Here is a 23,719-nt window from a genome sequence, read left to right as displayed (position 1 = left end):
AAGACACTAGAATGTATGGACATAACTTTCCTATGTTCATATGTAAATATACATAACTAGTGTAACTCCACATCATGTACAACCACAAGAATGGAAAGTTATACTCCATATATATATATATATATATATATATATATATATATATAAAATATGTCAAAATACATTCTACTGTCCTGTATGACTAAAAAGAACAAATAAAAAAATTGAAAAAAAATCCCATTTTTGTCTTTGTTCCTTGACAAAGATTATTTTTTTTCTGTTAATAAATAATATATGTGCAAAATAATTAACTGTCATCTCAGTAATTCTGTGAAATAAAAACAGATATGCATATTAAAATCACAGAGATAATTTTTTTTCTACCATTAGTTTGGTGAACTTACAAAAGTTTATAGTGTATAGAAAAGGTTAGTGTAACAAATGTTAGCACTTTATAGATTATTATAAATTGTTATAATTTAGAGAATAATTTGACAATGTCTACAAAATTTTAAGTGCACATACTGTTTGACTCAGTGATTTTATTTTTACAAATTTATCCTATAGTTATAACCATATGTATATACATCCATAAAGAATTTTGTGCATGAATATTAATTGAAGCTTTGTTTTTCAAAGGAAATATGTAGCTGGTTAAATATCTCATGGTGCTGTGCATGGTGGCACACACCTGTAATCCCAGCTGTTTGGGAGATTGAGACAGGAGGATTATGAGTTCAAAGCCAGCCTTATCAACTTAGTGAGACCCTGTCTCTAAATAAAAGATACAAAAAAGCCTGGGGATGTGGCTGAATGGTTAAGAGTCCTTGGCTTCAATCCCCGGTACTAAAATGAATGAATGAATGAATGAATGAATAATAAATAAATAACTTATGGTGTACCCCCATCAGGTAATATTATATAGTCACTAAAATGAACATGGTAAGTATTTTTGCACTCACTAGGACGTATTTTGAGAGGAAAAAACAAGATACAGAAGAGGGGTATGAGATGACATTTACATGAGCCACTAGGGTTGCCATAACTAAATACTACACACTGGGTGTCTTCCAGAACAAAAGTGTATCTTTTCACAGTTCTGGAGGCCAGAAGTCTAAGACCAAGATTTCAGCATGTCTGGTTTCTTTTAAGGCTTCTCTCCTGTTTTATAGTTGGCTGTGTCTTCACATGAGTTTTCTTCTGTGTGTATGTACATTTGGCATCTCTTATGTGTCCAAATATCCTATTAGAAGGGCACCAGTCAAATTGGATCAGGACTGACCTAATGGCCTAAATTTTACTTCATTACCCCTTTAAAGGCCCTTTCTGTGAATATAGTTTATTCTGAGATTCTGAGGGGTGAAGGCTTCAGCATTTGAATTTTGGCAGTTCATAATTCCTACAAGAATATCATTTGCATAAAAGTAGGAATCCATAAGCCTATATTCTTGTATAAACATAGAATATTTTTTGAAGTATATACAAAGAATTAGAAGATTGGTAGGGGGTGCCTTGAGGTTGAAATTTGCTTTAAAAAATGTAAAACTCTATACCATTTTTTACAGTTTAACTTTTTTGCATGTATTAACTATTTTGTCTCTTTTAAATGGATAATTTGGTAAAAAAGGAAAAAAAAGATTTTTTTATTATAACATTTCTTCTATCAAAAAAATTCTCAAAAAAAGGAAAAAATAGGAAACAGTATAAATATTCAGTGATAGGGGAATTTTTTTTTATACAAGCCATTTATTTTTATTTTTTTATTATTAGCTACACATGACATAAAAATGATCTTGGCAATTCATACATTTGAAACAATTGGGATATAATTTCTCATCCAATTGGGGTATAATTTCTCATGGAAATTTTAAATCAATGGTGGCACAGCTGTTTAATGAAATAGACAACTATAGGCAATGATCATCATTCAGTTAAAAAAAATCCTGTGTAAGTGACAGAAATCAGTCTTTCATCCTTTTGTCTGGTGGAGACCCATTCATTAATACTGGAGTACTCTACTCCTGCGGGTGTTATACTTCAGAACCTCCTTGAGTGGAGAGACAAAGGAAAAAATGGTTGCAAAACAGCAAATCATGTAAGTAGAATTTGGAAGCTACAAAGGTGAAAGAGAAAAAGAAATATGGAAGTAGAAAAGGTAAAGAAAAGAAATGTAGATGGGAAGAGAAGCAGGAAAGAGGGAAAGAGGAAGTAGTAGTAGAAAGAAGCAAATGAAGGCCAGATAGTCAAGTGTAGCAGATTGAAGTGACAGACCAGCCTGGGCTCTTCTCTGGCCCCAACACCTACTTGGCACATTATTCACTATCTTCAACATTGGTATCTCATCTGTGAATTTTATGTGATTGTGGTGAGCATTCATTCATCCCACAGGTATTGAGGCCTATTATGTTCTAGGTACTATTTTAGGGGCTAGGGATTCATCAATGGAAAAAAAAAAGTGACCCCTGAGAAAAACCAAACAAAATAAAACAAACAAACAAACAAACAAACAAAAAACAAAGTGCTATAGTCTGGATCTTGATATAGCACAGAGTGTGGGGTTGGATTCTTTGTCTCATGAATTTGAAGAATAAAATTCACAGACACAAGGGTGAGAGCAAAGTAACAGGATTTATTAGAGTAATAGAAAGAAAGCAGAGCTCCCAAAGAGGGAGGGGTCTCAAGAGAGGGATACCAAAGAGTGGCTATGGTGGCTATTGTCTAGGGGTTTATACAGATCTATAGGTTTAAGGAAGTCAGCCCCTTGCCCAATCCTTGATAAGGCATTCAGTGTCCATGAGGTATTCAGGCAGCCTTAATCTAATCAAAACATCAATCAGACATTTTTTCCTTCTTTGGAGAAGCATGGACCCCAGTCACGTAAGTAAGTCCTGATTTAAAAATAGCCTTTTTATAAGTTTCTTAACAGATATCTGCAGCTGCCCAAGAAATTCCCCAAGTGCTTATCACCCTATGCCCCCAGCCTTATATCTCTTCCTCCTAAAATCAATGTTACCCAGAGGCCTATGTGTCAAAGGCTTGGTCCATAGCCAGGGATGTTCTTGAGAGGAGGTAGAACTTTTAGGAAATGGGTCTTGTTAGCAGAAGCTAGGTCCTTGGGAGTGTGACCCCGAAGGGGATATTAGGTCCCATTCCCTTCCTTCTCTCTCTATGCTCTCCAGGTGCCACATATTCCTGCCATGATGTACTGTGCTGCTACAACCCCAAGGGCAACAGGGTCCAACAACCATGGGCTGAAATGGTGAACTAAAATAAACCTTTCTTCAAGTTGATGGTTAAGTAAAATGTAGAAGGATTATTCAGAGTCAAATGTTGATAAGAGTGGAGGGCAATGCAACAAAATGAAACTGAATCCCCTCCTCTCGCCATGCACAAAAGTTAACTCAAAGTGGATCAAGGAGCTAGATATCAAATCAGAGACTCTGCATCTGATAGAAGAAAAAGTTGGCTCTGATCTACATGTTGTGGGGTCGGGCTCCAAATTCCTTAATAGGACACCCATAGCACAAAAGTTAATAACAAGAATCAACAAATGGGACTTACTTAAACTGAAAAGTTTTCTCTCAGCAAGAGAAACAATAAGAGAGGTAAATAGGGAGCCTACATCCTGGGAACAAATTTTTACTCCTCACACTTCAGATAGAGCCCTAATATCCAGAGTATACAAAGAACTCAAAAAATTAAACAATAAGAAAACAAATAACCGAATCAACAAATGGGCCAAAGACCTGAACAGACACTTCTCAGAGGAGGACATACAATCAATCAACAAGCACATGAAAAAATGCTCACCATCTCTAGCAGTCAGAGAAATGCAAATCAAAACCACCCTAAGATACCATCTCACTCCAGTAAGATTGGCAGCCATTATGAAGTCAAACAACAACAAGTGCTGGCGAGGATGTGGGGAAAAGGGTACACTTGTACATTGCTGGTGGGACTGCAAACTGGTGTGGCCAATTTGGAAAGCAGTATGGAGATTCCTGGGAAAGCTGGGAATGGAACCACCATTTGACCCAGCTATTGCCCTTCTTGGACTATTCCCTGAAGACCTTAAAAGAGCGTACTACAGGGATACTGCTACAACGATGTTCATAGCAGCACAATTCACAATTGCTAGACTGTGGAACCAACCCAGATGACCTTCAATAGATGAATGGATAAAAAAAATGTGGCATTTATACACCATGGAGTATTACGCAGCACTAAAAAATGACAAAATCATAGAATTTGCAGGGAAATGGATGGCACTAGAGCAGATTATGCTAAGTGAAGCTAGCCAATCCCTAAAAAACAAATACCAAATGTCTTCTTTGATATAATGAGAGCAACTAAGAACAGAGCAGGGATGAAGAGCAGGAAGAAAAGATTAACATTAAACAGATACATGAGGTGGGAGGGAAAGGGAGAGAAAAGGGAAATTGCATGGTAATGGAGGGAGACCCTCATTGTTATACAAAATTACATATAAGAGGTTGTGAGGGGAATGGGAAAATAAACAAGGAGAGAAATGAATTACAGTGGATGGGGTAGAGAGAGAAGATGGGAGGGGAGGGGAGGGGGGATAGTAGAGGATAGGAAAGGTAGCAGAATACAACAGTTACTAATATGGCATTATGTAAAAATGTGGATGTGTAACCGATGTGATTCTGCAATCTGTATTTGGGGTAAAAATGGGAGTTCATAACCCACTTGAATCTAATGTATGAAATATGATATGTCAAGAGCTTTGTAATGTTTTGAACAACTAATAAAAAAACATGAAAAAAAAAGAGTGGAGGGCAAGACATTGTAGAAAGAAAGTATTTTAAGACCAAGGAACTAGGTCTGAGCAAAGTGTACATGAGCAACCACACAGCAGTGAGCAGGAAAACGTGGGAGAGGAAATACGGACAAGGCCATAGGGTACTCTGTGTGCCAAGTTATTACACATCATTAGTAGATATGTGAAGGAGAGAACAGATTTACAAAATGTTTAGCGGGTTAAGACTTGTTGATTGACCAGAGATGAGCATGATGAAGTGAACTGGATTTGGAGGTGATTGGTCACATTTAGGCTGGAATTTAAGGGAGAAAGTAACTTTATATTGGGGTGGGTTGGTTAGTTCTCTTTTGGACACAATGAATCTGATGGATCAAAGGAATATCCAGATGGCGATGTCAGCAAGAAGTTAAACAGAGAAGTGTGAGGACCCCAAAAGATGCCAGGACAATAGTTTTGAGGCTATCAGCCTGTAAATAGATGGTCACATATATCCCAAGAGTATTTATGAGCATCCCAAGAACCACTATTATAAGAGTTAAAGAGATTTTTTTCCCATGTGCTGTTTGAGAAAAGCTGTGAACTGAGGGAGAAACACTGGAGAGATCAGCATTTGTGGGATGAGTGAAGGGGACTGAGTCGGAGATTGATGCAGAAAGGAGGAGAACCAAGAAGGAGTGATGTCAGATCCCAAGAAACAGAGTCAGGCCAAGGGATCACTTGACATGGATCTGAGTGATCTTGTGAGACCAGGACAGACAAGAGTTAAGCTGACTCTGGTGACTGGAGGTCACTGGTCATTGTGGCAGGAACCAGACATCAGTGGCTCGTGGAGTGAGTGAGGAAGTAGAGAAGTAGAGAAATTAGTTAGAGGGAGGTTGGCTCTATCACAAAGCTTGTGAAGGGAGTAGCAGTCGTAGGCCTGAAGGCTGGGGTATTCTGTTTCAGGAGACATTGGTGGTCCCAGTCAGGAAACCTGGAGAGGAGAACGCTCCTTGCATTGTCAGAGAAGTTGGTGTTGAGGTCTCTACAAGCTCTCATTTCACCATCTTGGCAAATGAGATTACTGATGCCCAAGGGAGGCAGCAGAAAGAAAGTGGGAATTTGGCACATGAACTTTTCACTGGAGGAGAGTTTGATGAATCAATACGTGGAAATGACAGACGGTCCTGTAAACGTGGGACATCTCTTTTAGAGCTGTGGAACTGACATATCGTCTTTGTTCCTCTCCATGAAAGACTGAGGTGGTAGCTATAGCTAGGGGTGTGTGTGTGTGCGTGGCATCATGGCAGCCCAGAGGAGAGCTGGTTTCAGGAAGGAAGCAAGAGCCAACAAGGATAAAGCCTGCAGAGGGCTCTGGACATGTGGACAGAGCAGTCACCACTGGATTTGCTAACATGGAGGTCAATGAGGAGCCTGGCAGGGACAGTTTCAGCACGGAAGAGGAATGCGACCTGACTGGGACTGGCAGAGCATGGAAGAGAATGAGGGATGGATGGGGGATAACAGCGATACAGAAAGCCTTTTCAAAAGGTTCTGCTGTGTGTGAAGGTGGAGGCAGAACTGGGGGAGCTGTAACAGAGTGAGGGAACTTGTAGGGACCTCTTAAAAAATATGGGAAAAAGGCATGAGAGGAAGGAGAAGGACCCAGAGTGTCCCTGTTTTGCTAAGATACATGGAGCTCCTGATAGGCAGAAACCTAGAAAGTCCCATATTGGCCTGAGGTCAAATGAGGAGATGGATAGTGGAGGTGAGAAAAGTGAGACCAAGAAGAGTTAGGCATTTCTGCACAAGTCTTGGTCAGACAAGTGGCATTTGAGTACTTCTATTGGACAAGTTTATTGGGCTCTGGAATACTTAGGAGAGGTTTGTTACTAGATAGGGAGGACAGCATATCTGTCCAACTAGCATGGCTCCCTTCCATCCAACGGCAACCTCATGGAAGCTGGCAGAGACCATGGGAGCACCCTTTGTCCACTGGGCCAAAGGGCCTGGTTCATTACAGAGCCTACCTACAGGCCTGTGTCTAAGAGAAAGCTTTTGCCTCTGGTATGGGGGCAATGCTGGCTGGAGCCCTCAGTCTCCTCCTATCTCATGCTGTTGCAGCCTTTTCAAGTGTGGTTCCTTATCCCAAGCCATCTCTCCTCTCCTCTTCCTGCTATCCTCAGAAGAGATAGACCAGTTATTGCTGCTGCTTCTTGTACTGGGAGACTTCCCTGTTTTTTGTTTTTTATTTATTTCTTTATCTCCTCACTAGTATGTGAGTCCCTAGGCTGGGATGGGGCAAGGGGTGGAGGCCAGAGGTAGAGGAAAGGTGGGGATTGAGTCCCAGGCTGATGTGATCAGTAGCAATGGGAGTCACATGGACTTTGTGCAACCTGAACCCTGACCCTGTCCCTCTGTCTGAGCAGGGATTTAGGACCTTCTGAAGAGCTCATTGTCAGGGAGTTATTGACTAAAGGCAGGATGAAAGTGGGGGCCCTTCATGATTTAAAGTGGTGGGGCTGCAGCAAGACAGAGACAGTTCATTTTCACAAGATAGGGCTTACAGCAACATTTTGTTTGGGGGAGCTACCAAAAGACTTGTCTCGAAGCTACATTTCAACAGCAAACACATTCATTGCACTTCAATTGCAAGTGTACTCTTCCCACATGGAGATGGGTAGGTCTTGGTCAAGGAGTCAAAAGCCTGTCTGTCTTATAGCTAGATGTAGGGTCACTATTGGCGCTCCTCGTCAGGCCTGGATTTCTTATGCTTCCTCATTTGCCCAGGGATCCTTGGATGTGCAAGTCTGAAGTGGACCAAGTTTTCTCATCTCCTCAATTATCTTCTTTCCATTCTCACTGCTTGTGAAATTAACCTGCTAAAGTCTGGGACACTTGAATCTTGTCAGGGTTATTACTTAACGGAGGTGGGAATAACCTGTGTATAAGCACCCCTGCCCACACTTTGAAGTCCCAGTGGAAGCACTGTAAGGAGGAATTTCATGGTGTAGAGTGGGTACTTTTTAGGCTCATTCCAAGGTATCTGAAATTCCTAAATTTAACCCAGCCAGAGGATTTCTAGTCTATCCACCCAAGGGCTGGGCTTCGACAAGTCTGTTCTCTCAGACTCAACCATATATGCATGGTCTGCCAGAATTTTTTAAATGGTCAATGTCAGAAAGGTAAAGGGAACTGATTGCAAATTCTTCTCAGAAGTCGTAGGTTGTTCTCTTTTTTTGCTTCCTCCTCGGGAAAATTCAAAAGTCTGAGATATTATTTAGCTCTGTTTCTTCTAGCTTGTGTTCCAGTCTGCAGTATATGCTCACTCTGTCGAGGAATTTCTTCTTGTTTTAGGGTGGATTTTTCTCTCCATAGCCACTGTCTCCTTCCTTGGAGCCTATAAAACACCCTTTTCTGTTCTGCCTCTCTGCTTCTTTTCTATTATCCAAAGAGCCATCTATTCTCCCCAATTTGCATTTTCTTATATTTCACTTGTTGTAGTTCTTTACTATTCTTGTTACCTGTTTTCTAAATCTGGAGGGAACATAGTTTCTCAGCAAAGACAATGAATTCATTATCAACTATGTGAAAAATTATGGGTCAGAGAGATGGTGAAACAAGTGTGAAGATTTGGGATAACGTCACAGCTAGGGATCATAAGTAGCTACGTGTAAACCAAGGATGTATATGCTACTAAATTCATGATAGGTAGGTGGGTGCTCATGGAACCAAGGGATGATGGCAGGAACAGCGGGATCAGTGCAGTTAAAGGGTTGGTGGAAGGAAACACTCTCAGAATGAGAATAACAAAAAGAAACAGGATCTGGAGTTCAAGAGAGAAGTTCTAAGAGATGGTGATGGGTAACATTGTCCAAGGACTTAGATGGGCCCAATTGTAAGGGGATGACTTTGGTCATCACTGATGACTTAGGTCAGAGCAAGTTCAGGTGAGAAGTGGAGGCAGAATCCAGATTAGAGCGAACTAAAGAGTAAGCAGAGAAGACATGGACAGAAAGCATGTGGCCAACTCTTTAAGGAAGAGAGAATGGAAAGAGAATGAGTCAGTGGAGCAGCAGCTGGAGAGAGAGCTGATCAAAGGGCAGATCTTTTAGGCAAAAATAGATTTTGGCATGTTTTTAGACAAAAATAAATTTGTTTATCTTTCGTTTCATTAGTGTGGAAAGTTTGTCTTATGAATGTAAGAATTCCAACTTTTATTTAACTTATTATTCTTTAAAAAAATTTTGTAAATAATTTTTATTTGTACATTATAATTACACATGATAATAGTGAGATTTATTGTGACATGTTTGTATCATGTTATTACTCTTTTTGCATCGTTATAATTTCTTTATTTTTTCTCTTTTCTATGTCCCTGTCTTGATCATCTTTTATAAACTTCTGTTTCTTTTTCTTTTCATTCTTTCCCTTCTCTATTCCTCCTTTCCATTCTTTATCTGTCTTGTAAAACAGAAGTTGATGTGAAAGTGAAGGATATTCTTATTACTTAGTTTATTATTGAATCCATTTTAAAAAGTCTTTCCTGATTTTAATTAATGTGCACTTATAATTAGTTTAAAACATCTTAATTCTAATGAAAAACTTCAACAAGCTGATTTTGATGCTTGGATTGATAAGATTAAATATGTTTTACATGAAATTTTTTTTTAAAAATTTAATATTTATTTTTTAGTTGTAACTGTACACAATATCTTTACTTATTTTATTTATTTTTATGTGGTGCTGAGGATAGAACACAGGGCCTCACATGGGCTGGGCAAGCGCTCTACCACTGAGCCACAATCCCAGCCCCTGATTTTTTTTTTTTTAATAATGAGAACAAGAAAGACAAGAGATGGAAGACAAGCAAGTCTGGCTAGGTCTGGTTCTGATCATTTCTCTCTGTTGCAACACAAAAGCACCAACACAAAAAAGACTGATAACCAAACCCACTTTCTTCAGGCCATATGGGTCCTAAACAAGAAAGTTAGATGATGAAGACAGGGCCTATGAATAGAATTTGTAATTTTACCAACTCCCCCATTTAGCAAACTAAAACTTTGTCACTGGGAAACCAAGAACAGAGCAGGGGACCTGAATAAACCCTACAGCTTCACTTGCTTTTAATTGACTTTAAAAATCACTAATTTTGGAGGTCACACAGCTGAGTAATAATATCCCACTAGTTTGCTGTAGATTATACCTCTGTTGTGTGGGTTATTGATGATAACAGTTGCCTTGGTTGCTTTTCAGGGACTCAAAGGATGTTTATGTTGGAAACACTGACTCTGTACTTGAACCTGTACAGGTGTCTGATGGGAGACCTTTGAACAGCAGGGTGCCATAAACACCTATACATCATGCTAATACTGCCATTTTCTGAACAAGTGTCCCATGAAGAGCCATGAGGTATAATTATTCATGCATGGACCACTAATTCCTTCACCTCCAATTACTCTTCCCCATGCCTTATTAAATCGCCCTCTTCTTTATTCCATAAATATCCTCACATCCTATCCTCAGGAAGGTGGATTTGAGAGTTGGGTCTTCCATTTCTACTTTGGCTGCCTTGTGAATAAACTCTCTTTTGAATAACTCATTGATCCACTTACTGGTACATAGTATGGCTGGCAAAATGAGCCTGGTTTGGTAACAACCTAGTGGGCAAAAGTCTTTTGACATTTATCTCAACTCAGAATGTACCACACCAAGACTGAACCCTAAAATAAGCTGTGGACTTGGGTGATAATGATGTGTCTGTGTAGCTTTGTCAATTGTAACAAAAGTACCACTCTGTGCAGGATGTTGAAAAGTGAGGGAGGCTGAGCATGTGTTACGGTAGAGGATGTATTGGAACTCTGTATTTTCCACTCAATTTTGCTGTGAACCCAACACTGCTATGAAAAACAAAACAAAACAAAACCCTACAAAATCTTGGCCACTGTAAACAAGTTAAAAATAATATAAAACCATGCATTAAAATTTAAAATAGCCAGTGACCAAAGTTAGTCAATATAAGTATTATAGTAATATTATAGTTTCTATTCTTCCATATTTATTGTCATGTATAGAAATAGATATATCACTATATACACGAAATATATGGGAAACATATATAGGAAATAGGGATTTTTTGAAATCCCGTAAGTCTAGAAAGTCCTAGTATTAAATAGAATGAGTTGGTCACCATATTATTGTTTTTATATAGTATTTTATTTATTGTTCATCTATTTGCTTGTTTTTGCAGTGCTGAGGGTCAAACCCTAGGCCTTTCACATACTAGGCAAGTGTTCAATCTCTGAGCAACATCCCGTTTTTCTATTCCTTTCTCCTCCTCTCACCTCCATTTCCCTCCCATTTCTTCCCCTTCCCTCTCTCCCTCCCTCCCTTCCTCTCTTTCATGTGGTACTGGTGGTAGAACACAGAGATACTCTACCATTAAGCTATAATCCCCTGCCCCATTTAAAATTTTTTTTTTGAGACATGGTTTCACTAAATTGCAGAGCCTAGAAGACTCTCAACTGTCATCCTCCTGCCTGCGTCTCCCAAGGAGCTTGGATTACAGGTTGTGTTAATACACCTACGACTATTCTTTCTCCCCCTCCCCCTCCCCCTCCCCCTCCTCCTCCTCCTCCTCCTCCTCCTTCTGTACTGAGGATGGAATCCAGGTGTGCTCTATTACTCAGTTACATTCTGAGATAGGATCTCATTAAGTTCCCCAGGCTGGCCTCCAACTTGCAATTTTTCTGCCTCAGCCTCCCAAGTAGATGGAATTACAGGTATGTGACACTGTATCCAGTCTCAGACCTTTTTTTTTTTTAAATGTGTTTTATGAAAAGATAATGAAAATATAGTACATGACTTCTGAGTGCCAATTCTTCCTTGGGTGGTCAGGGGTCATACACAGGTCTGCACTGAGCCAGCTTAGCTCCTTGACCACTCCCACACCGCCACCATCCTCACTCGCAGGCCAGCGCTCACCCAGACTCACCACCAGGAGGCAGAGCAGAGAGCACACTGTCATACTCAGCACTGACAGTGTGTTCCCTTCCTCAGGAAGGGATGCTGTAGCAGGCTGCCAATCCAAGGAAGCTATCTTGGGACTTAGCTTTATACAAGTTCTGTGTGGAGGCAAGGACCACTGTTTGCAGGGTGGGTCTGCTATCAGTGCCTCCTACGGGAAAACTCAGGCTCTTTCACTAATGACTCTCACCTCAGGACCACCTTCAGCTCTGTTCCATTTCCCTTTCTGGAGAGTCCCTTAAAGTAAGCCCCCTTCTTCATGAAACTTTTTCTGTTTTTGAGGGAGGTGGGAGAACTTCCTGTTTTGGAGGGAGGTGAAAATGGTATGTGAATAATAGTCCCCCCCCCCTTATGTTGTGATAGCTGGCACCATTTAATTTAGCTTCTCAATCATCATCTGAAAAGAAAACATTCTAGAGTAACATTATTAACAACAGCTCTGATAAAGCATGGTCACTATTACATATCTTAAAATAGGTACAAGAGGTTTTACATTCACAGAGTATGAAACAGTACTGTCCTACATCTGTAATACTAGAGGATACAATTAAAAAAGCATTATTTGAGGCTTGATTCTACTTTTCCAGCAGAGGGCCCAAAGGATCATTTGACAGATGGCACAGTTTCAAGTACTCACTCTCTTCACGAACATCAGGGAAAAATAATTTTAAAAAAATTTCATTGCTTGAAATTTATCTGTGTAAATTTTCTATGTCCTCTTGATTCAATTTGGGTAGGTTATATGCCTCTAGAAATTTGTCGATGTACTCAAGATTGCCTTTTTTATTAAGGTTTAAATTTTCAAAATAGTTTCTTATTTCAGTAGTGTCTGTTGTGATATTTCCTTTTTCATCATGGATTTTAGTTGTTTGAGTCTTTTCTCTTTCATTTTTGTTAGCATGGCTAAGGGTTTATCAATTTTATTTATTTTTTAAAGATTCACTTTTTTTTTCGTTGATTTTTTTGTTTCAATTTCATTGATTTCAGCCCTGATTTTAATAATTTCCTATCTTCTATCGCTTTTGTTGTTGATTTGTTCTTCTTTCTATAGGGCTTTGAGATGTAATATTATGTTATTTATTTGTTGACTTTCTACTCTGTTAATGAATGAGCCAATGCAATAAATTTTCCTCTTAAAACTGCCTTCATAGTGACCCAGAGATTTTGACATGTTGGGCTGCTAGTCTCATTTACCTCTAAGTATTTTTTAATTTCATCCCTGATTTCTTCTGCTATCCATTGGTCTTTCAATAGTGTCTTATTTTGATTCCAGGTGTTAGAGTAGCTTTTATTTTTAATTTTATCATTGATTTCTAATTTCATTCCATTATGATCTGATAGAATGCAAGATATTATCTCTATATTTTTGTATTTGCTAAGAGTTGCTTTGTGGCCTACAATACAGTCTATTTTAGAGAAGTATTCATATGCTGCTGAGAAGAAAGAGTATTTAGTCATTGCTGAATGAAATATCCTGTATATGTCTGTTAAGTCTAAATTATTTATTGTATTTTTTAGTTCTATAGCTTCTTTATTTAGTTTTTGTTTGAAGGATTTATCCAGTGGTGAGAGAGGTGAGTTGAAGTCACCCAAGTTATTGTGGAGGTCTATTTGATTCTTGAAATTGAGAAGGGTTTGTTTGATGTACATATATGCTCCATTTTGGGGGTTATAAATATTTACAATTGTTATGTCTTCTTTAAAATTTTTTTTTAGTTGTCAATGGACCTTTAATTTTATTTATTTATATGTGGTGCTGAGAATCAAACCCAGTACCTCACTTGTGCTAGACAAATGCTCTATCATTGAGCTACACCCCAGCCCATTGTTGTCTTCTTGACATATAATCCTGGAGATAATCTGTAGCCTAATGATGTCTGCTGGGAATCTGACACACAAAGCCTTGTGGTCCCGCACGTTGTTTCTGCCTCACTCCATCCCTCCTGCTCCCACCCCCACCTTCTCTCAGGTAGAACAAGCATCACACAAACTTGCCTGCAGAGCAAGGGCAGCGTAAAGGATACCAGGCTGAACAGACTTTGGATGAGAGTGGTGCTGGTGGAGGAGGTGGTGAGGATGCTTGCAAACAGCCATACAGAGAGTTATGGGGATTATGACCAGTGGATATATGGATAAGGTAGACTCAACTTGCCTAAGGAAGGAACTCCTCCATTAGAACATACCAACTGGTAAATAGAGATACCTGAGGACCAGGTGATCAGGCAATGGAAGAAGATGTCATATCTCCCGATGTCATTTGAGAACTATGAAGTGCACTTGTGGCAAATCTGCCATCTTAGTCTGTGTTGTGCTGCTTTAACTGAATGTGTCAGACTGGGTAAATTTTTTTTTGAGACTGGGTAATTTATAAAGAACAGAAATTTATTTGTTTCATGGTTCTGGAGGCCAGGAAGTCCAAGATCAAGAGGCCTACATCTGGCAAGTGTTGTTTTTTGCTGTGTTGTCCCATGGTGGAAGGCAAAAAGGCAAGAGAGCAAGAAGGAACCAAACTCAGTTTTATAACAATTCCCACTCCCAATAAGGACCCATGGTTATGACAATGACCTTAACCTATTTGTGAGGGCAAAGCCAAAATGACCTAATCGCCTTTTAAAGGTTTCATTTTTCAACAATGTTGAAATGGGGATCATTTCCAAATGCATAAACTTTGGGGGAATAAATTCAAACCATAGCCACACCATATTACAGTATTCCTTAATGGGAAGCCACTTGGAAGTAGAGTGCTCATTGCCTTGTCCTGTGGCCTTGGGATGAGACGGTGACTGCTCAAGATAGACCAGGGGTGGGAGAACTTGAGATGGAATAGAGTTGGGAGCTGGGTTCTGTTTTTGCTGGCAAAGAAAGTCATGCTTCCTGTGTGGTGTTAGATGAAGAAATAGATGTCTCTGTAAACGCCTGATAAGAGTACAAAGGACTTTATGAATCAGTATATGTGCATGGGAGTGAGGTAACTTTGAGAATGGCTGCTAGGATAAGCAAAAGTTCACAAAAGAGAAAGGTGGTCCCTATATTTAGGATCCCTTTGCTTCCCAGTCCCAAATTGAAATATGAATTTTGGGCTAGAGCCCAAATTTAGTAAACCATATACTTAGTATGAATGAGGCACTGAGTCCAATTCCCAGCACCAAAATAAATAAGCAAACAAGTAAAACAAAATAAAAATTGGTGGGGGATGTGTTGTTTATAATAAAATAGAAGAATAATATGAAGAAGAGAAGAAACCATTTGTATTACATATTGGCTAAGAAACCTACGCAATAATATCAAGCATTTCTAACAACAAACTTAAGATGTAAGTGCCATTATTTTCTCTATTTCCTTGAGGAAACTAAGGAATACAGATACAACAACTTGTTGCCAGGCCTCATAGCCAGTAAGTGGTAGAACCAGGCTTTAAGGCTAGATGAATTAGATTTAGGAGTCTGTGTTCTGACCAGGGCACTCACTGGGCCTCAGCCTAAATGTCTCACTGGTAGATCTGATGTGGTTGGTGTGGGCCTGGAAATTTGTAGGGGCCCTGGACACCCACTGTCTGGAAGAATGAGAGGAGGAGGTTGTGCTCTGGGAGAGAGATTGTGCTTTGTGATCTCTGAGTGTAATATGCCCTGGGCTCCAGACATTTTGGGGGAGTAAATGGGATAGTTAAGCAATTAGGCTTGGAGTAGAGGCATGAAACAGGACTATTAGTCTCTCCTACATTTAGTATATGACATCAGTGAAGCTCCTGATTCTTCAAGGGCCCCTCATCCCCTGGCCACACACATAACTTTACTTCTGAATAGCCACAAAACTTTCAAAATGTCTCATTTATGGCTATGTACTATCCAGCATAACTCTGCCATTAAAATAACAATTACTCTCCTGTATAAACCCATATACATTATGGAAATATGTTTGGGAAGTTTCTGGAGACAAGTACATGAAGGGCAGGGAAGGCTTCAGAATCTGAGGCAGGGTATTCTGCTGTGAGGTGATCATGGCTTTTGGTGGTAAAGACTTAACTGATACGGTTTTTGAATGATTCATACATAGTGTCAGATTCATACATGGTATCAGGTACAAATTGCATTGAGCAATCTTAGGTATGAAACACATGTTTTACATGACTATTATTAGATACCTGTAACAGACGTTTTCTAGTGGAACCATTCCCATCATTTTTAAAATTTAAAATTAAGTTGCTTATCATAAGCAACTTACACAGATTAGAGCCATCATGCTAAAAGTATTCCAGAGTAAAGGATCCACTACTATCCTCTTTTTAGGAACCCCATCAGGATGTTCAATGATGTTGTAGTTTGGATAAGTGTTGCCCCAAAGCCCAGGTACTAAAGTCTTCATGTACAGCTTGTTTCCATTGGAAGGTGGTGGAAAATTTAAGAGGGGGCACCTAGTGAAAGGTCTTTAGATCATTGGGAGCCCTCACAAGTTTTTTAAGACTCTGGTTCTTCCTTTCTCTGTTTTACTCCCTTGCCAAGGGGTGAGCAGTTTCGTTCTGCCATAGCTTCCTTTATGATGTGCTGCCTCACCAAAGGCCCAAGGAAATAAGGTCAGCTGATCATGGATTGAGTTGCCAAACTTGTGAGCCAAAATGAATTTTTTTCCAGTTTGTTAAATTGGTTCACATTATACATAATAGGTGGGATTAATTGTTACATATTTATACATGCATACAATATGACAAGATAATTTGACCAATATCATTCTAAGATAATTATTTTTATAAGTTGGCTATCTCAGATGTCTTTTTGAGAAACATACGTGAATAAATACATAAATAAATTTCCACAAGATTTGAATGGCTCATTCTAATTTATTCACTTATTTATCTATTGCAGTGCTGGGGATTGCACCCAGGGCCTTGTGTATCATGGTTTTTCTTTTTGTGTACTCTTTGCCCAGCATTCCCAGTTGACATTTCCTTTTTGATATTATTATTTTTACTGCATTCTTGAAGTTTGAGAAGATACAATATTGCTGGTAAAATAACCCTATAGAATAGATTTGTTCAGTGGTAGCTCCAATGAAAATTTGCTGACATCCTTTACTCTTATTTTCTACTTCTGTACCTCCTTTTAAGGCACACTTATGATGTGGCGACAGGAAAGGAAACTGTGAGAACCCTTGGAATTCCAGAGTCACTGTTGGAGGCACATGCTGAACACACTGGTGAGTGGTGACAGTACACTGTGCGTTTTGGGTCTGGGTAAACCATGCCATCATAGCACCCCACTCATGCCCCCCCCACTCCTGCAGTGTCTGCTCTGCACACTATTGACCGTTGTCTTTGGACAGTGGGGAAGGGGAGCTTTCGTGCACCAGAGCTGTGCTCTCGAGGTGTGGAGTGCACCCAGACTCTCAGACAGTGATGCATGGGGGATCCTGGTGCTCACTCTCCAGTACCAGCTTCCTGGCCACAAGCCATCCTGCACTCACCCATCTGTCCTATTGTCTTTGTGTAGTTGGCAAGCAGTACTGAGTCCTCCGTCTGTCCATCAGGCATGTGTTGGGCAGAGCGCTCTGCTCACAGGTGAGCCTGACTGTGAAGGGCCCTTCCATAAAGGGTCGTCTAGAGGGCAGAGGAGGGAGGGGACACAGGACTGCCCCTGCCAGCTGGGACATGCTCTGTGGTGCCTGCACAGTTGTGGACTTGCTCCATGGTCTTTCACCTCCGCTGGCTGGATGACCAGGCATGCTGAGAGCCTGGGGTCTTGGTTATTTTATGAAGCATGATGAGGAGTCTGAAGACACTTTAGAGCATATCAGTAGAAAATTGTAATTAAACATTTTGAAACATATTGGACACCCTGAGTGATTTGGGTGCCACATCTTCTTAGGCCAGGCCTATGAGGACGTGTGTGTGGAAACTCACAGCCTTTCTGTTGAGTGTAGAGCTCTGGCTAAGAACCTCCATCAACCAAACTTCACTTTGGTCAGCTGCATCTGAGAGTTTGACGTGGAGACAAATAAGGGCCAAAGGACTGGTTTATAAAATAGCCTGGGCCCCATCAGGTCCCTGTTCCATTTGTTGTTTGGATGCTATTTGCTGCTTATTTGACTGTGTGTGACAGGCTGAATATTCATCATAAATGAGATATTGCATGGTGGCAGCGGATGCAGATCCTGGTTTATAGGAACTACAGAGCAAAGTCTGCTATTGGGATCCCCCACAGTTGCCAACCCCAAGTTGGAGTGGGAGGGTCATGGTCCTGACTATGGGCTCAACCCTAGGGAGGAGAGCGGAAATGAACACCCTGGCCTGCACCTACAAAGGAACAGGAAGGGGCTCCAGGACAGCCTCTGTCCTCAGAATCTCCAAAAGGGCTGGCTCTGTGGGAAGCTGTCCTGAACCTGGGTGGTGGCAAAACACCCACTGGCGAGGGGGTAAAAGGAAGTGCCTGCCCACAGCCTGGGAGCAGCTCAGAGCAGATCCTCCAGCCGGTTCTCGCTTGTGCACAAGAGCAGCTTTCCTGGTCCTTCCTGGGCACTTGGCTGCCCACTCTCAGTTGCCCCGCTGCATCTTCTGCCATCCCGGACTGAGATGGACAAGTTCCTTCTCCTGCTCCTGATGCTGGGTCCTTTGCCTGTTGTGTTCTTCCAAGGTGTGGTCCAGAGGGTGAAGGTGGCTGGGGAGCAGACTCAGGATGATGATCTGACTATGCAGGGCAGTTAGTGCATGTTGAGGGGAGGAGGCCAAGGGCAGGATTCTGAGATGATCTGACCATCAAGAATTGGAGGTCTGTGTGTGTGCTGAGCTCACCTGGATGCCTAGCAGGGCAGAGTTGAGGTCTCTTTCCCAGATCTCAGAGGGGGGTTCCTCTCTCCCTAGGAGAGGTTGGGTAGGGGTGTTCTTGTCAATTTAGGGCATAGAGTCTGCCTGGCTGACCCCAAGAGGCAGGCAATGATTGCTTAAGACTTTCCTTGTCTAGGCTAGCCATGTAGCAGGAAGAGGTCACTGAATGGCTTATCTTCAACCAGTTTTTTATAGCACATGCATCGTTTTCCACTTATAGGTGGATGTCATGTGGATAACTGTGCTGTGCTGTAAAACGTGTGTGCACTCAAATATTCCTCCCAACTTTCAAGCCAGCACAGTCCTGTGCCGAATCCACTTCTCCATGGATTCTGGACTCACAATAGCTTTACATAGCTGCTCAGACCTTGTTCTGCTCATAGCACTATACTAAGGGGGTATCTCTCATGTCATAAATTTTCCCTAAATTTTTCCCTAAATTTGAAGAGTGAGCACAGTAATAGTACTAGGAGGAGATTAGCTTGGATTTAGGGAATGAGATTTAGGGAGGCAGAATCTCTCATTGTTGTTTAAGTATAAGACTTGAAGTTGCTCCATCCTATCTCCTTACATCTCACCTCCCAGTATTTTCTTTTCTTTTCTTTTTTTAATATTTTTTAGTTGTCAATGGATCTTTATTTATTTATTTGTGGTGCTAAGAATCGAACCCTGTGCATCACACATGCCAGGCAGGTGCTCTACCACTGAGCCACATCCCCAGCCCCCCCCCCAGTATTTTCATACCAACAAGTAGCATCTAATTTTCTTATTAAATGTTATTTATTATTTAAAAAATAATTTTCATGGGAAATTGTTAACATACCACAAATTTGCATATTAAAAGTTTAAACCAATTTGTTTATGCTTAATGTAATTTGAGTTCAACAGGTCAGAGCTTCCATATCCTTAAGATTTAGTGAAATCAATCTAATGCAGTTCTTGCCCAAACTGTGTATGGAGTACTTAGGGCCATGCTTTGTGCCTGAATGTGTGTCCTACCCATGTTTCTCCCTGTGGGCTCATACCTGGGCTCAGTCTTCATGTCCCCTTTTCTCAGCTCACGCCACAGTGTGTATGGTCTGCAACATTTTCAAGAATGGCAAATGTGTGGAAGGCAAAGGCAACTGCACCCTGAAGGAGGGCGGCGAATGCAGAACGCGGGATATCTATTCTTTCACTTTAAAAGGTATCTAAAACAATAAGTTAAAAAAATAACCACAAAGAAGGAAAAGATAAAGAAAAAAAAAGGAATGCTACTGAGAAATATGAGGGAGCCCTTGCCAGGAAGTGGATATGTTTCTAGTTTGAAGACCAGACTTGGTGTGTGGGAAAGTCTCTTACTTTGAGGCCAAGTTTTAGTTTCTGGCACTAATGTGAATGTTCTTCTCTTCCAGATGGCTTTTTCTACAACTACACTATATTGGACTGCTCTAAACCATGTAAGGCTTGGAGATTGGTTCGTGGATATCTGAGGGTTGCAAGTTTTTGCTGCAGAAGTCGAAATTTCTGTAACAGATATCATGGAAAGATAGCGAAACAATTTGTTCACTGACAGCCAATTCCTTTACCTGTTTCCTGTCCCAGGTGTCTCTGGTCAATTTATATGTATTCAGTTGAGGACGTGATATCTCTGATATCTCCACCTAACTCCATCTCTTCTTCTTCACCTCTTTCCTGGCCACTGGCTCCTCACCCACCCACACCCAGATACCAGACACAGCTCATTATTGTCTCCTTTCCCTTCTACATTCCCTTCTAAAAATCACCATCAATCTTCCTTGACTTGCCTTTCCCCCCACCCTCAGTGAATTCCTGTGCCTGACTAATTTCTAGCTTCTAGTTCCACCAATTTAGAAGTGAATGTCGAGTGCCTAGCCAGGTGAGGGTTCCATCTTACACATCAGGAGTTGAAGGGGTCAGTGGAAGACCAGGAAAACATGTCAGCAGGTAGATGGGCAGAGGGATCCTAAAGTTTAAGAAGACATCCAGACCTGAGGCAGGCAAGCTGGGATCATCGACTTCCAACACACAGCCAGGACTTACTGATAGCTGCAGTCAGAGATCTAAAGAGGTGGTCCTGAGCTGAGATGGAATGGGGTGATGAATCAGAGACCACGATGGAGAGCTGGTGAAGGTCACTCTGCAGGATTGATGGGTGAGGATCAGAGAGGCAGGAGGAAGTACATGACTGCTTTCTGGGACAGCCTGGAGGTTACTGGTAGAGGAAGTTCCATGCAGAAGTGGGCAGAAGCCACGGTACAGTGGGCTGAAGAATGAGTGGACTGTGACAAGATGAGGGGTGACCTGTGCAAGTCTACAGGAAGCTTGAGAAAAATCAAAGAGTGCCTTTAAAAAATATTGATCTTAATATTCATTTATGCATAAAAGTTTAGTCTTCAGTCATCATTCTTAGTATCAGGTGCTTTTCTCATGAGGACTGTAGGAATCTCTGCCACCACCTTTTCCTTTTCTTTTTTGATTTAGAAAAAGGTTTTATTTCATCTTAATTTTTTTAATTTTATTTTTTACACAAATAGAGCACAACTTTTTAATTCTCTGGTTGTACATGATGAAGAGTCATACCATTCATGCAATCATATCCATACATAGGATAATAATGTCCATCTCATTCCACTCTCTTCCCCCCTCCTCCCCCCCGCCCCTGCCCCGGCTTAATCCAAACTTCCTCCATTCTTCTCATGTCACCCCCAAATTATGCATAAGCATTCATTTATCAGAGAAAACATTTGGCCTTTTGGAGGGGGATTGGCTTATTTTGCTTACCATGATATTACCCAACTCCATCCATTTACCCATAAATGCCATAATTTTATTCTTTTTAAGGCTGAGTAATATTACATTGTATATAAATACTACAATTTCTTTATCCATTCATCTTTTGAAGGGCATCTAGGTTGTTTCCATAGTTTAGCTATTGTGAATTGAGCTGCTATAAACATTGAGGTTTCTGCTTCACTGTAGTATGCTAATTTTAAGTCCTTTGGGTATAGACTGAGGAGTGAAATAGCTGGGTCAAATGGTGGTTCCATTCCAAGTTTTTTTTTTTTTAATATTTATTTTTTAGTTTTAGGTGGACACAATATCTTTATTTTATTTTTATGTGGTGCTGAGGATCTAACCCAGTACCTCACGCATGCCAGGCAAGCACGCTTCCACTTGAGCCATATCCTGAGCCCCCATTCCAAGTTTTCTAAGGATTTCTATACTGCTTTCCAGAGAGGTTGCACAAATTTGCAGTCCGACCAGCAATGAATCAGTGTACCTTTTTCACCACATTCTCCCCAGCACTTATTGTTGCTTATATTCTTGATGATTGCCATTCTGACTGGAGGGAGATGAAATCTTTGAGTAGTTTTGATTTGCATTTCTTTAATTGCTAGAGAAAAAATGATGGTTAGATGCCATAAGTAGGTGGCTGTGCCTTAACTGTATGTGTGTTGTCAGGCCCAAGGGCCTCTTCCATCTTTGTCAAGGGGAGTGCTATCCTTCTCTCCTTTCATACAACACCCTGCCGCCATCTTATTTGCTTTCTAGTATTTTAAAAACACTTATCACTCCTAATACACATTTCTTCTGCTGTTTTGTCTTTTTTTTTTTAAATTAAGTTATTTATTCTTATTTGTTGTACAAGATGGTAGAATGCAATTCATTTCATATTACACATATAGAGCACAATTTTTCAAGTCATTGATTGTAAACAAAGTATTTTCACACCATTTGTGTCTTCATTCATGTACTTAGGATAATGATGTCTAACTCATTCCACCATCATTTCTACCCACTTTCTTCCTTCCTGCTTCTCCCTCCCCTTTTCCCTATCTAAAGTTCCTCCATTCCTCCCATGCTCTGCTCCCCATCACCATTATGAGTCAGCATCCTCATATCAAAGAAAACATTTGGCCTTTGGGTTTTTGGGATTGACTTGCTTCACTTAGCCTTATATTCCCCAACTCATCTATTTACCTGCAAATGTCATGATTTTATTCTCTTTTAATAAAGAGTATTGCTGAGTAATGTTCCATTGTGTATATATACCAAAGTTTCCTTATCCATTCATCTGCTGAAGGGCATCTGGGTTGGTTCCACAATTTAGCTATTGTGAATTGTGCTGCTATAAACAGTGATATGACTATGTCCCTGTAGTATGCTGTTTTTAAGACCTTTGGGTATAGACCAAGGAGAGGGATAGCTGGGTCAAATGGTGAAGCCATTCTAAGTTTTCCAAGGAATCTTCATACTGATTTCCAGAGTGGTTGTACCAATTTGCAGTCCCACCAGCAATGTGTGAGGTGCCTTTCCCTCAATATCCTCACCAACACTTATTGTTGTTTGTATTCTTGATAGCTACCATTCTGACTGTAGTGAGATGAAATCTTAGAGTAGTTTTGATTTGCATTTCTCTAATTACTACAGATGTTGAACATTTTTTCATGTTTGTTGATTGATTGTATATCTTCTGAGAAGTGTCTGTTCAGTTCCTTGGCCCATTTATTGATTGGGTTATTTGTTTTTTTCTGGTGTTAAGGTTTTTGAGTGCTTTATATATCTTAGAGATTAGTGCTCTATCTGATGTGCTTGTGATAAAGATTTGCTCCCATTCTGTAGGCTTTCTATTCACCTCACTGATTGTTCTTTGCTCAGAAGAAGCTTTTTAGTTTGAGTCCATCCCATTTACGTATTCTTGGTTTTAATTCTTGCACTATAGGAATCTTATTAAGAAAGTTGGGGCCTAATCCAACATGATGGAGATTAGGGCCTACTTTTTCTTCCATTAGGAGCAAGGTCTGTGGTTTAATTCCTAGGTCTTTGATCCACTTTGAGTTGAGATTTGTGCATGGTGAGATAGGGGTTTAATTTCATTTTGTTACATATGGATTTCCAGTTTTCCCAGCACCATTTGTTGAAGAGGCTATCTTTTCTCCAGTGGACATTTTTGGTGCCTTTGTCTAATCTAAGATAACTGTAGTTATGTGGGTTAGACACTCTATCTTGTACCCTTGGTCTACAGGTATATTTTGGTGGCAATACCATGCTTTTTTTTGTTACTATTGCTCTGCAGTATAATTTAAGGTCTGGAATAGTGATGCCACCAGCTTCACTCTTCTTGCTAAGAATAG

The 23,719-nt window shown here is 40.4% G+C and overlaps 1 non-coding gene across 1 annotated transcript; it reads right to left on the bottom strand.

Annotated features, from left to right (window-relative positions):
• Positions 1 to 21,984: 21,984 nt before the first annotated feature.
• LOC124085264 (U6atac minor spliceosomal RNA) lies at positions 21,985 to 22,109 on the bottom strand. The gene has a single exon (XR_006849387.1). It is a non-coding gene; the product is annotated as a U6atac minor spliceosomal RNA (small nuclear RNA).
• Between the last annotated feature and the right edge of the window lie 1,610 nt (positions 22,110 to 23,719).

The sequence above is a fragment of the Marmota monax genome, unplaced genomic scaffold, assembly GCF_021218885.2.
Source record: "Marmota monax isolate L192 unplaced genomic scaffold, Marmota_monax_Labrador192_F-V1.1 WCK01_AAM20220418_F8-fsc00062, whole genome shotgun sequence".
NCBI classification, from domain to species: Eukaryota; Metazoa; Chordata; class Mammalia; order Rodentia; family Sciuridae; genus Marmota; species Marmota monax.
Note: the sequence above shows the minus strand (reverse complement) of the source record. Positions and strands in the feature narration are given on the sequence as shown.